Below are 12,054 nucleotides of genomic sequence, written 5' to 3'. Positions count from 1 at the left end.
TTCAGAATGAGTGTGGGAATATGAGTAAGGATTAGTTATTGTTTACTCCTTTTTAACTCCTTTAAACTTCCATACATTCATGCTGAAGAAGGCAGGTGAGAGAGTAAGAAAATTAATGCAGGCTCACATTTAACTCTCCATGGAAACTCCTCCTTATGTCTTAATCTAGTCTCCTCATTTTGGACTATTTGAATTATTTTTCTTTTAGTACAAATACATTTTTCCACTAAATGCTGACACTGGCAATTGCTTCAGTTTCATGCTCCAAAAATCCAGCTATTTCAGAGCACCAGGATACACATTTCACTTTAGCCCCTTGGGCTTCTAGTAGACCCACAGCACAACATTTCATTACATGGATGGAATGTAGCAAGACAAAAACAAGATGCATAGAATACTATTTGTGTGTACTCATTGCCCTGGACTGCTTTAGATGTAATAGTGAATTTTGTTTTTAATTAATTTAATATGAAAGTGGGAGAGAGAGTGAAAGATCTTTCATCTACCTGTTCATTCCCCAAATGCCCACAACAGCCAGTTAGAAACCAGAAGCCTGGAACTCAACACATATCTCCCACGTGAGTGGCAGGCATCTAAGTACTTGAGCTGACAATCTCTGCCTCCCAGAATATATATCAGCAGGGAACTGGATTAGAAGCAGTGTAGCCAGGACTCAAAGTAGGCATCCTACTCTGGAGTGTGGGAATCACAAATGGTGATCCAAGGTGCTGTGTCAGACACCTGCCCTTTTATCTTTTGTTTTGGTCTAAGGGTGGAGGTGGAGATCCATATTAGACAATACATTGTATTTGTGTAAATACAAAGTACAAAAGATTATCTACATACATGAATCATTTGTTCTGTTCTGCCTTCATCATGGAATAATGGAGTATCTTTGTCCAAAAAAGTACATTCACTGAAAGGTAGATTTCAGTTAATATTTCTATATTTTTCACCCTCACATTTGTTCCTCATGATAAATTTCAGTAAATTGAACAAAGCCAATATTTGAGAAAACCATTTATACACACTGGACTGTAAGCTCTGCATAACCAGTCCCCATTTCTTTCTTGTTTTAAACTGTGATCTATGTGAACAACCCTGTACATGGTTTGTGGTTGCTATTCAATATATATTTATCACATTTGTCACATTAAATTCAGTATGATAAATGATGGTATGAGATAAGTGAAAAAATATTTTGCTTTTATTTATTTGATATTTATTTGGTATGCCGTTATTCTTAGTTTGGATAAAATGTTTAGTTTCTTGTTACCAAGGTTTAGGATAACATGATGTATTGTATACAGTGTACTGTGCTCATTCTGGTTCCTATTGACTCATGCAGAAAATGACTTGACTTTGAAGTTAACAGTGGAGAACATCCATGTCTGAGACTGATATCTGTATTTCCATAAAATAAGTGTGAATTTTTCACTTTTCTAAATAAGCTTAGCAGATATCTATAGAACATTTGAAGGATTATGTATAAATATAGATTTTCATTCTACTCAACAAAAATGAGTAAAATTTTCCTTAAAAAAAACTGTACATTTTATTCTATAGGCTATTACTTATTCCAATAAAGCAAAAAAGTGATGTTTTGTAATTAGTATCTTACAACACATAGAAAATATTTTGATCAAATGAGATTTTATAACTTCACTTTATAAAGTTTGTTAACCATCATTTTTAGTCATCTTTTAAAAAATGCTATTTAAGGTATATAAGTGGAATTAGGAGCATAGTGATATTTCCCACCCTTCCCTCCTTCCTGCCCATACTCCAACCCTTCTTCCTCTCTCTTCTATTCCCACTCTTAATTTTTACAAAGAACTGTTTTCAGTATACTTTATATGATTTATTTTTTGTGTATTCTTTGTCAATTTTTATTTATATTCATAAGGCAGAGAGACAGAGATGTCTCCCATCTGCTGGGTCTTTCCCCAAATGCCTTCAACAGTGGGGGCTGGCTTAGGCTGAAGCCTGGAGTTCAATCCAGGTCTGCCCCATAAGTAGTCGGGACCCAAGTGTTTGAGCCATCACCTGCTGCCTATCAGGTTGCACATTAGCAGGCAGCTGGAATTGGAAGGAAAGCCACAACTAAAACCAAGCAAGCACTCTGATGCAGGATGCAGATATCCAAGTGTCTTAACTGTTGTGTTAAATGCCCTCCCCATTGTTTTATATTCTGCTACATCCTTTAAAAATTATAATGGAGATTTTATTCTGCTATTGCATTCCAGCAAAAATTGCAAAATTTGAATTGATAAATACATATTCATTATCTCTTGCTTAGAAAAGACTTTTGGTTTCAACTAAACAAAAATGGTTCACTATTTATTTTTCTTATCCTTACAATAATGCCTGCATAAAATGAAAAAAAAATGAGTTTCTTTGACCTAGGAGATAACTGAGATTGTAGAGTGAAGTACTGTTCTGAAATTTGTACAATCAGGGTGTACAAAGACTCAGAGTTAAGCAGAAATAGCCACAGCCCTAAGTGGTAGGAATGCTTAAATGGCAGTTTTGATGAAATTCTGGAGACTGAGTGTAAACTAGTTTGAAAATGAGACGCTCCCAGAAGAGGCAAAGTCTTAGAGGAAGTGTTTGTGAAATTCACTTCCAGGAATCCCACAAGATTCTCATGATGAAGAATCCCAAAGATAGCTCTTTGTGAGTTTGGGAGGCATAGAGAAACTTAAGTCTTCAGACTAAAAACCCCAATTACTTCAGTTTCCTTTATGGTGTATCATTTACATTTATTCTGTTTTATTTTTTATTAAAAAATAGTACAAAGCATTTTATTTTTATTTTTAATTTTTTAAAAATTTAAGTTACACAAGTTTTATTTATTTCACATGTACAGATTTAGGAACATAGTAGGATTTCCCTCCTCTCTACGCTGCAAACTTTCCTCTTCCCCCCCCTCCGATTCCTATTCTTAATTTTTACCATAATCTATTTTCAGTATACTTGGTGATTGTATAGTTAACCCTACTCTAAGTAAAGGAATTCAACAAATAGTATTAAGAGGAAAAAAAAAAAAAAAAAAACAGGACAAAACAAAACAGTGGAAGAGACAAGGGCTATAAACAATCATTGAATTGCAAAAAGCCTGTTTCAGTCTAATACATTACATTTCAAGTATTCTGTTAGTTACACAGATCAGGAGAAACATATGATATCTGTCTTTTGGGGATTGGCTTATTTCACTATGTATAATGCTTTCCAGTTGCAACTATATATTTTTTTTTTTACAGCTGAGTAGTATTCCATATTGTATATACACTATAATTTCTTTTTTTAATTTTTTTAATTTTTTTGTGTGTATTTTTTAATTTTTTTTTTATTTTTTGACATCTTTATTTGCAAGTAGCAAAGACAGAATATGAATATAAATTTCCAAAGTACAGAATATGGATTACAATGGCTTCCCCCCCATAACGTCCTCCAACCCATAACCCTCCCCTTATCCACTCCCTCTCCCCTTCCATTCACATCAAGATTCATTTTTGATTCTCTTTATATACAGAAGATCAGTAAGCATACATTAAGTAAATGTGGGGAGCAACCCGGACTAGACTAAGTTACTGGAATTAAGACTTATTCTATGCATCTGCTCTCCCGCAATATGGCGCTGGGAGAGAAGAAAACAGCTTCTACACAGCTGCCTCCAGTTCAGCCAATAAACTGTAGGACTTGCTCCTGATTGGAGGAGAGCAGCGTACTCGGCGTGTGGGCAGCCTAGTTGGGATTGGCGGAGGAGGACTATAAAGGAGGAGAGAGACGGCATGCACCAGGAACATCTAAGGGGAACACCTGTGCAGCCCCCGAGAGAGCCGGCCGGCGGTGTGCCGCTCCCCTGCGGAAGTGGGGAATGTGGCCAGGGGGAACTGCCCTTCCACGGAGGTGGAAGGGACAGTAGCCAACCCGGGAAGAACCAGCAGCAAACCCGGGGAGGGCCGAGCAGACGAAAGAACAGCACAGGGTTTTGTGTCGTTCCTCCACGAAGACGGGGAGCGACAGTAAAGATTTCAGCAGTTTGCTCCCACACAGAAACATAAAGTGAAAAATACTGTTTGAGTACTAGTTATAGCATTAAATCTCAATGTACAGCACACTAAGGACAACGATCCTACATGAGGAATAAGTGCACAGTGACTGCTGTTGTTGACTTAACAAATTGGCACTCTTGTTTATGGCATCAGTAATCACCCTAGGCTCTTGTCATGAGCTGCCAAGGCTATGGAAGCCCCCTGAGTTCACTGACTCTGATCACATTTAGACAAGGCCATGGTCAAAGTGGAAGTTCTCTCCTCCCTTCAGATAAAGGTACCTCCTTCTTTGATGCCCTGTTCTTTCCACTGGGATCTCATTCGCAGAGATCTTTTATTTAGGTTTTTTTTGTTTGTTAGTTTGTTCCCCAGAGTGTCTTGGCTTTCCATGCCTGAAGTACTCTCATGGGCATTTCAGCCAGATACGCGTGCCTTAAGGGCTGATTCTGAGGCCAGAGTGCTGTTAGGACATTTGCCATTCTATGGGTCTACTGTGTATCTCACTTCCCATGTTGGATCATTCTCTCCCTTTTTGATTCTATCAGCTAGTATTTGCAGACATTATTCTTGTTTATGTGATCCCTTTGGTTCTTAGTCCTACCATTACGATCAATTGTGAACAGAAATTGATCACTGGGACTAGTGAGATGGCATTGGTACATGCACCTTGATGGGATTGAATTGGAATCCCCTGGTATGTTTCTAACTCTACCGTTTGAGGTAAGTCAGCTTGAGCATGTCCCGAATTGCACATCTCTTCCCTCTCTTATTCCCACTCTTACATTTAACAGCAATCACTTTTCAGTTAAGTTTCAGCACTTAAGAAGAATTGTGTATTGATTACAGTATTCAACCAAAAGTATTAAGTAGAACAAACAAAAAAAAATACTAAGAGGGATAACATATTAAGCTGCTCATCAACAGTCAGGGTGAGGGCTGATCAAGTCACCATTTCTCATAGTGTTCATTTCACTTTAACAGGTTTCCTTTTTGGTGCTCAGTTGGTTGTCACCTATCAAGGAGAACAAGTGGTATTTGTCCCTTTGGGATTGGCTTATTTCACTCAACATAATGTTTTCCAAATTCCTAACAGGGATCACTTTTCAGTTAAAATTTAAACACCTAAGAATAATTGTGTGTTAATTACAGAGTTCAACCAATGGTACTAGAACAAAAAAAATACTAAATGGATAAAGTATTACATTGTACATCAACCGTCAGGACAAGAGCTGATCAAGTCACTGTTTCTCATAGTGTCCATTTCACTTCAACAAGTTTCCCCTTTGGTGCTCAGTTAGTTGTCGCCAATCAGGGAGAACATATGATATTTGTCCCTTTGGGACTGGCTTAATTCACTCAGCATGATGTTTTCCAAATTCCTCCATCTTGTTGCAAATGACTGGGTTGCGTTGTTTTTGACTGTTGTATAGTATTCTATAGAGTACATGTCCCATAATTTCTTTATCCAGTCTACTGTTGATGGGCATTTGGGTTGGTTCCAGGTCTTAGCTATAGTGAATTGAGCTGCAATAAACATTAATGTGCAGACAGCTTGTTTGTTTGCCATTTAATTTCCTTTGGGTAAATTCAAAGGAGTGGGATGGCTGGGTTGAATGGTAGGGTTATATTCAGGTTTCTGAGGAATCTCCAGACTGACTTCCATAGTGGCTTAACCAGTTTGCATTCCCACCACCAGTAGGTTAGTGTCCCCTTTTCCCCACATCCTCTCCAGCATCTGTTGTTGGTAGATGACTGTCGCTCCCCCTCTTCGTGGAGGAACGACACTAAACCCTGCCTAGGCTTCATATCCAAGTCACGGCACCATTATGTCGCTCCCCCTCTTCGTGGAGGAGCGACACAGGACCCTGCCCTGTTCTTTTGTCTGCTCGGCCCTCCCTGGCTTTGCTGCTGGTTCTTCCCGGGTTGGCTACCATCCCTCCACCTCCGTGGAAGGGCGATTCCCACTGCCGCTTTCCCCACTTCTGCGGGGGAGCAGCACACCGCCGGCCGGCTCTCTCGGGGGCTGCTCAGGTGTTCCTTCAGATAGATGTTCTTGGTGCATGTTGTCTCTCTCCTCCTTTATAGTCCTCTTCCAACAATCCCAACTCTGCTACCCACACGCCGAGTACGCTGCTCTCCTCCAATCAGGAGCAGCTCCTGCTGTTTATTGGTTGAACTGGAGGCAGCTGTGTAGAAGCTGTTTCCTCCTCTCCCAGCGCCATATTGTGGGAGAGCAGATGCATAGAATAAGTCTTAATTCCAATAACAGTCTAGTCCGAGTTGCTCCCCACAGATGACTTCTTGGAAAACACCCCAGAAGCACAGGCAGTCAAAGCCAAAATTAACATTTGGGATTGCCTCAAATTGAGAAGTTTCTGTATTGCAAAAGAAACAGGAAAGTTAAGAGAAAACCGACAGAATGGGAAAATATATTTGCAAACTATGCAACTGATAAAGGGTTGATCACCAGAATCTACAAAGAAATCAAGAAACTCCACAAGATCAAAACAAACAATCCACTTAAGAGATGGGCCAAGGACCTCAATAGACATTTTTCAAAAGAGGAAATCCAAATGGCCAACAGACACATGAAAAAGTGTTCAAGATCACTAGCAATCAGGGAAATGCAAATCAAAACCACAATGAGGTTCCACCTCACCCCAGTTAGAATGGCTCACATTCAGAAATCTACCACTATAATTTCTTTATCCAGTCAACAGTTGATGGATATCTGGGTTGTTTCCATGGCTTTGCTATTGTGAATTGTGCTGCAACAAACATGGGGGTACAGATAACTACTTCATACACTGATTTCTTTTGGTTTGGGTAAATTCCCAGGAGTTGGATGGCTGGATCATATGTTAGGTCTATTTTCAGATTTCTGAGGTATCTTCATACTGCCTTCCATAGTGGTTGTACCAGTTTACATTGCCACCATCAGTGGATTAGGGTACCTTTTTCCCCACATCCTTGCAAGCATTTGTCATTTGTTGATTTCTGTACATGAGCCATTCTAACTGGAGTGAGGTGAAATCTCATTGTGGTTTTGATTTGCATTTCCCTGATGGCTAGTGTCTGTTGGCCATTTGAATTTCCTCTCTTGAAAAATGCCTGTTTAAGTCTTTTGCCCATTTCTTCACTTGATCCTGTGTTTGGTGGTTGTTGAATTTCTTGTCCTCTGTATATATTCTAGATGTTAACCCATTGTCAGTTGCATAGTTTGCAAATATTTTCTCCCATTCTGTCCATAGTCTCTTCACTTTGCTGAGTGTTTCTTTTGTAGTGTAGAAGCATCTCAGCTTGATATAATTCCATTTGTCAGTTTTGGCTTTGATTACCTGTGCTTTTTGGCTCTTTTACAAGAAGTCTTTGCCTATGCCAATGTCTTATAGAATTTCTTCCATGTAGTCTAATGATTTTGTGGTGTTGGGTCTTAGGTTTGGGTTTTTGATCCATTTTAAGTGGATTTTTGTGTAAAGTTTAAAGTAAGGATTTAGTTTCGTACTTCATGTGGAGATCCAGTTTTCCCAGCATCATTTATTAAAGAGACTATCTTGCTCCACAGGTTGATTTTAGCTCCTTTGTCTAAGATAAGTTGGCTGTAGATGCATGGGTTGATTTCTGGAGTTTCTATTCTGTTCCATTGGTCTACAAGTTTGTTTTTGTGCCTGTACCAGGCTGTTTTGATTATAACTGCCATGTAGTATGTCTTGATATTGGGCATTGTGATGCCTCTGGCTTTGTTTTTATTGTGTAATATTGCTTTAGCTATTTGGAGTCTCTTTTGTTTTCATATAAATTTCTGCATAGTTTTCTCTGGATCTGCAAAGAAAGTAGTTGGTAATTTTGATTGATAGCACATTGAATCTGTAAATTGCTTTTGATAATATGGATATTTTAATGATGTTGATTCTTCTAATCCATGAACATGGTAGATTTTTTTCCATTTTTAAATCTCATCTTCTGTTTCTTTAGTAGTATAAAGCATTTTAAAGGCAAGAAAAAATATGAAAATAGAAATGATATAGGAGAAAAGCTACATTTGTTTTTAGCTACATCAAGAGCATAACCCATGATAAAAAAAATTAACAAGTCAGTGTTTGTTAAAGTAAGAAAAGCAACCTAATTTTACCATAATATTAGGTGAAGTAAGACACACAAAATGAAAACCACATGTTGTCTTTTCATATGTTGAAGATAAAAAAACAAGTTACTCTAAATGTGAACTAAATATTATTAGAGACTGAGAGGGTTTGGGAGAGTGGCGACAGAGGGAGATCAGATATCAAAGTGTAGTTAGATGGAAAGAATGAGTTTTTTATAGCATAAAGCAGAGGAAGATGGGGTAGTGATGGGGACATGGAGAGGTTGATCACCCTGATTTGATCAGTACACATTGTATACTTGTATATGTGTCTGGAGGTATGTACTATTATATCAAAAAGTTTTATATGTTACATAGAAAAAAATCTAATCTGAGTAAAACTATTAGCAGAATGAAACACAATTCACATGCTGGGAAAAATATTTGTAAGGCATATATCTGATAAAGCATTGTATCCTAGATATATTTTAAGAAACTCTTAAAATGCTTAAAAAACAAATAGTCCAATTTAAAAATGGACAACAGATCTGAGCAGACATCTCAGAAAATAATGAATAGGCACATGAAGGATGCTGAATATCCTTTATCATTAGGGCCTGCAAATTGAAAGATCAGTGAAATATCAGGATTCATAAAACCTGAAACAATGACCATATCCTCACTGGTGAAGCTCATTCATTGCTGATGGAAGCGTGAAATGGTGCAGCTACTTTGGAAGACATTTTCTTTTTTTTTAAAGATTATTTTTATTTAATTGAGAGGTAGAATTATAGACAGTGAGAGGAAGAGATAGAGAGCAAGGTATTCCATCTGCTGGTTCACTCCCAAAATGGCTGAAATGGCTGGAGCTGCACCAATCTGAAGTCAGGAACCAGGAGCTTCTTCTGGTTCTCTCATATAGGTGCAGGGGCCCAAGGACTTGGGCCATCTTCTACTGCTTTCCCAGGCCATAGCAGAGAGCTGGATGGGAGAGGAGCAGCTGGGATAGAACCAATGCCCATGTGGGATGCTGGCACCACAGGTGGAGGATTAACCTGCTGCTCCAGAGTTCTGGCCCTGACACTTTCTTACAAAATTAAATATATTCTTATAATTCAATCTAGATATCTTAATAGTGTTCAAATATCAGGTTTAACAGATTGTGTCCCAAAAAAGCATATTAATCTTGATAGAATATTTATTAATATTGACTTAAACTAGTAGCAATCAATATCTTCTTTTTTTAAAACTTTTATTTAGTTAATATAAATTTCCAAAGTACAGTTTATGGATTACAAAGGCTTTTTCTCCCCCATAACTTCCCTCCCGCCTGCACCCCCCCATCTCCTGCTCCCTCTCCCATTCCATTCACATCAAGATTCATTTTCAATTATCTTTATATACAGAAGATCGATTCAGTATATATTAAGTAAAGATTTCATCAGTTTGCACACACACAGAACATAAAGTGCAAAATACTGTTTGAGTACTAGTTATAGCATTAATTCACATTGGACAACACATTAAGGACAGAGATCCCACATAAGGAGTAAGTACATAGTGACTCCTGTTGTTGACTTAACAATTTGAAACTCTTGTTTATGGTTTCAGAAATCTCCCTAGGCTCTAGTCATGAGCTGCCAAGGCTATGGAAGCCTCTTGAGTTCGTTGACTTCGATCTTATTTAGACAAGGCCATAGTCAAAGTGGAAGTTCTCTCCTCCCTTCAGAGGAAGGTACCTCCTTCTTTGATGGCCCATACTTTCCACTGGGATCACACTCGCAGAGATCTTTCATATAGGTGTTTTTTGGTTTTTTTTGTTTTTTTGTTTTTTTTTTTTTTTTTGCCACAGTATCCTGGCTTCCCATGCCTGGGATACTCTCATGGGCTCTTCAGCCAGATCCGAATGCCTTAAGGGCTGATTCTGAGGCCAGAGTGCTATTTAGAACATCTGCCATTCTATGAGTCTGCTGTGTATCCCACTTCCCATGTTGGATCGTTCTCTCCCTTTTTCATTCTATCAGTCAGTATTTGCAGAAACTAGTTTTGTTTGTGTGATCCCTTTGACTCTTGGATGTATCAGTGTGATCAATTGTGAACTGAAATTGATCACTTGGACTAGTGAGATGGCATTGGTACATGCAATCTTGATGGGATTGTATTGGAATCCCCTGGCACATTTCTAACTCCACCATTTGGGGCAAGTCTGATTGAGCATGTTCCAAATTGTACATCTCCTCCCTCTCTTATTCCCACTCTTATATTTAACAGGGATCACTTTTCAGTTATTTTCTTCAAAAGCTAAAGATGTGGCTGCATCAACACAATGGCACATTATGCAATGATAGAAATGAGTGAGATATCAAAAGTCATGCATGAATCTTAAATGCATACCTCTAAATGAAAGATGACAGTTCAAAAAGGATAAAAATAGTGTGATTGTAAATATACAACATCTTAGAAAAGCCAAAATTATAGACTGTGAAACATCAAGGATTTCTTTTATTTCAGAGGAAAGGAAGGAGAATCCAGTAGATGAAATACAGAATTTCTTTGAGGACAATGACACTTTTCTTTATAATTTTTAAATAACATTTATTTGAAAGTGTCTGTCTCTTCTCTGTCTGTCTGTCTCTCTCCCCCTCCCCCTGTGTGTGTGTGTGTAACAAAGAAAAAGATAGATCTTCCATCCGCTGGTTAATTTCCCAAATGTGCATAACAGCCAGGAGCCAGGAAATCTATATGGGTATTCCATGTGGGTTTCAGGGACCCAAATCATTATAACATTATCCAATGTCTTCCTGAGATCATTAGCAGGAAACTGGTTCAGAAATGGAGAAGCTGGGAGTTGAGTTGCCACTCCAATATGGGATATGGGTGTTCCAAGCAACAGCGTAACCTGCTGTGCCACAACACCTGCTTTTGTATGTAATCCTGTAATGTTGAATGCACTCCACATTTGTGAAAATACTTAAAAAATTATAGCATAGGTGAACATTAATATATGCAGATTGAAAAAATTTTAAAGGTCAACCACAGGATGAAATAAGAAAGTGGCAAACAGTATAACTATCACAAATTCATGAAAAAAATCTCAATTAAAAACAGAAAAATGCTAGCCCATGTATCTTTGGAAATTATAATCTGTACCTAGGCACTGTTTTTAATTGATAAGATGTATTACACAGGAGACATTTATGATGGATTCTGACACCATTGTACGTCTACAATGAATTTAAACAGTTAAATAGATGGGTGACTGAAGGTGGGAGCCAGCATCATCACAGTTGGAGCTTATATATAAGCAAAAATCTGCTTACCCCAAGCAAAAGAGAAAGATTAAGCCACTTGACAATGTACGAGGAAGAATCAGTATAAACTCATGGTTAGCTTTTTTTTTTTTTTTTTTTTTTTTGGACAGGCAGAGTGGACAGTGAGAGAGACAGAGAGAAAGGTCTTCCTTTTGCCGTTGGTTCACCCTCCAATGGCTGCAATGGCTGGCGCGCTGCGGCTGGTGCACTGCGCTGATTCGAAGGCAGGAGCCAGGTACTTATCCTGGTCTCCCATGGGGTGCAGGGCCCAAGCACTTGGGCCATCCTCCACTGCACTCCTGGGCCACAGCAGAGAGCTGGCCTGGAAGAGGGGCAACCAGGAAAGAATCCGGTGCCCTGACCGGGACTAGAACCCGGTGTGCCGGTGCTGCTAGGTGGAGGATTAGCCTATTGAGCCGTGGCGCCAGCCAGCTTTTTTTTCTTAAATTAACTTATGTTGGTGTGGGGAGGGATATCATTGATCCTCTGGTTCATTCCCCAAATGAGGCAGTATCAGCCAGGGCTGGACAAGACTAAAGCCAGGAGCCTGGAACTTCATAGGGATCTTCCCTGTGGGTGGGAGGGGCCCAAGCACCTAGGT

The sequence above is a fragment of the Oryctolagus cuniculus genome, chromosome 11 (genome assembly GCF_964237555.1).
Source record: "Oryctolagus cuniculus chromosome 11, mOryCun1.1, whole genome shotgun sequence".
NCBI classification, from domain to species: domain Eukaryota; kingdom Metazoa; phylum Chordata; class Mammalia; order Lagomorpha; family Leporidae; genus Oryctolagus; species Oryctolagus cuniculus.
Note: the sequence above shows the minus strand (reverse complement) of the source record.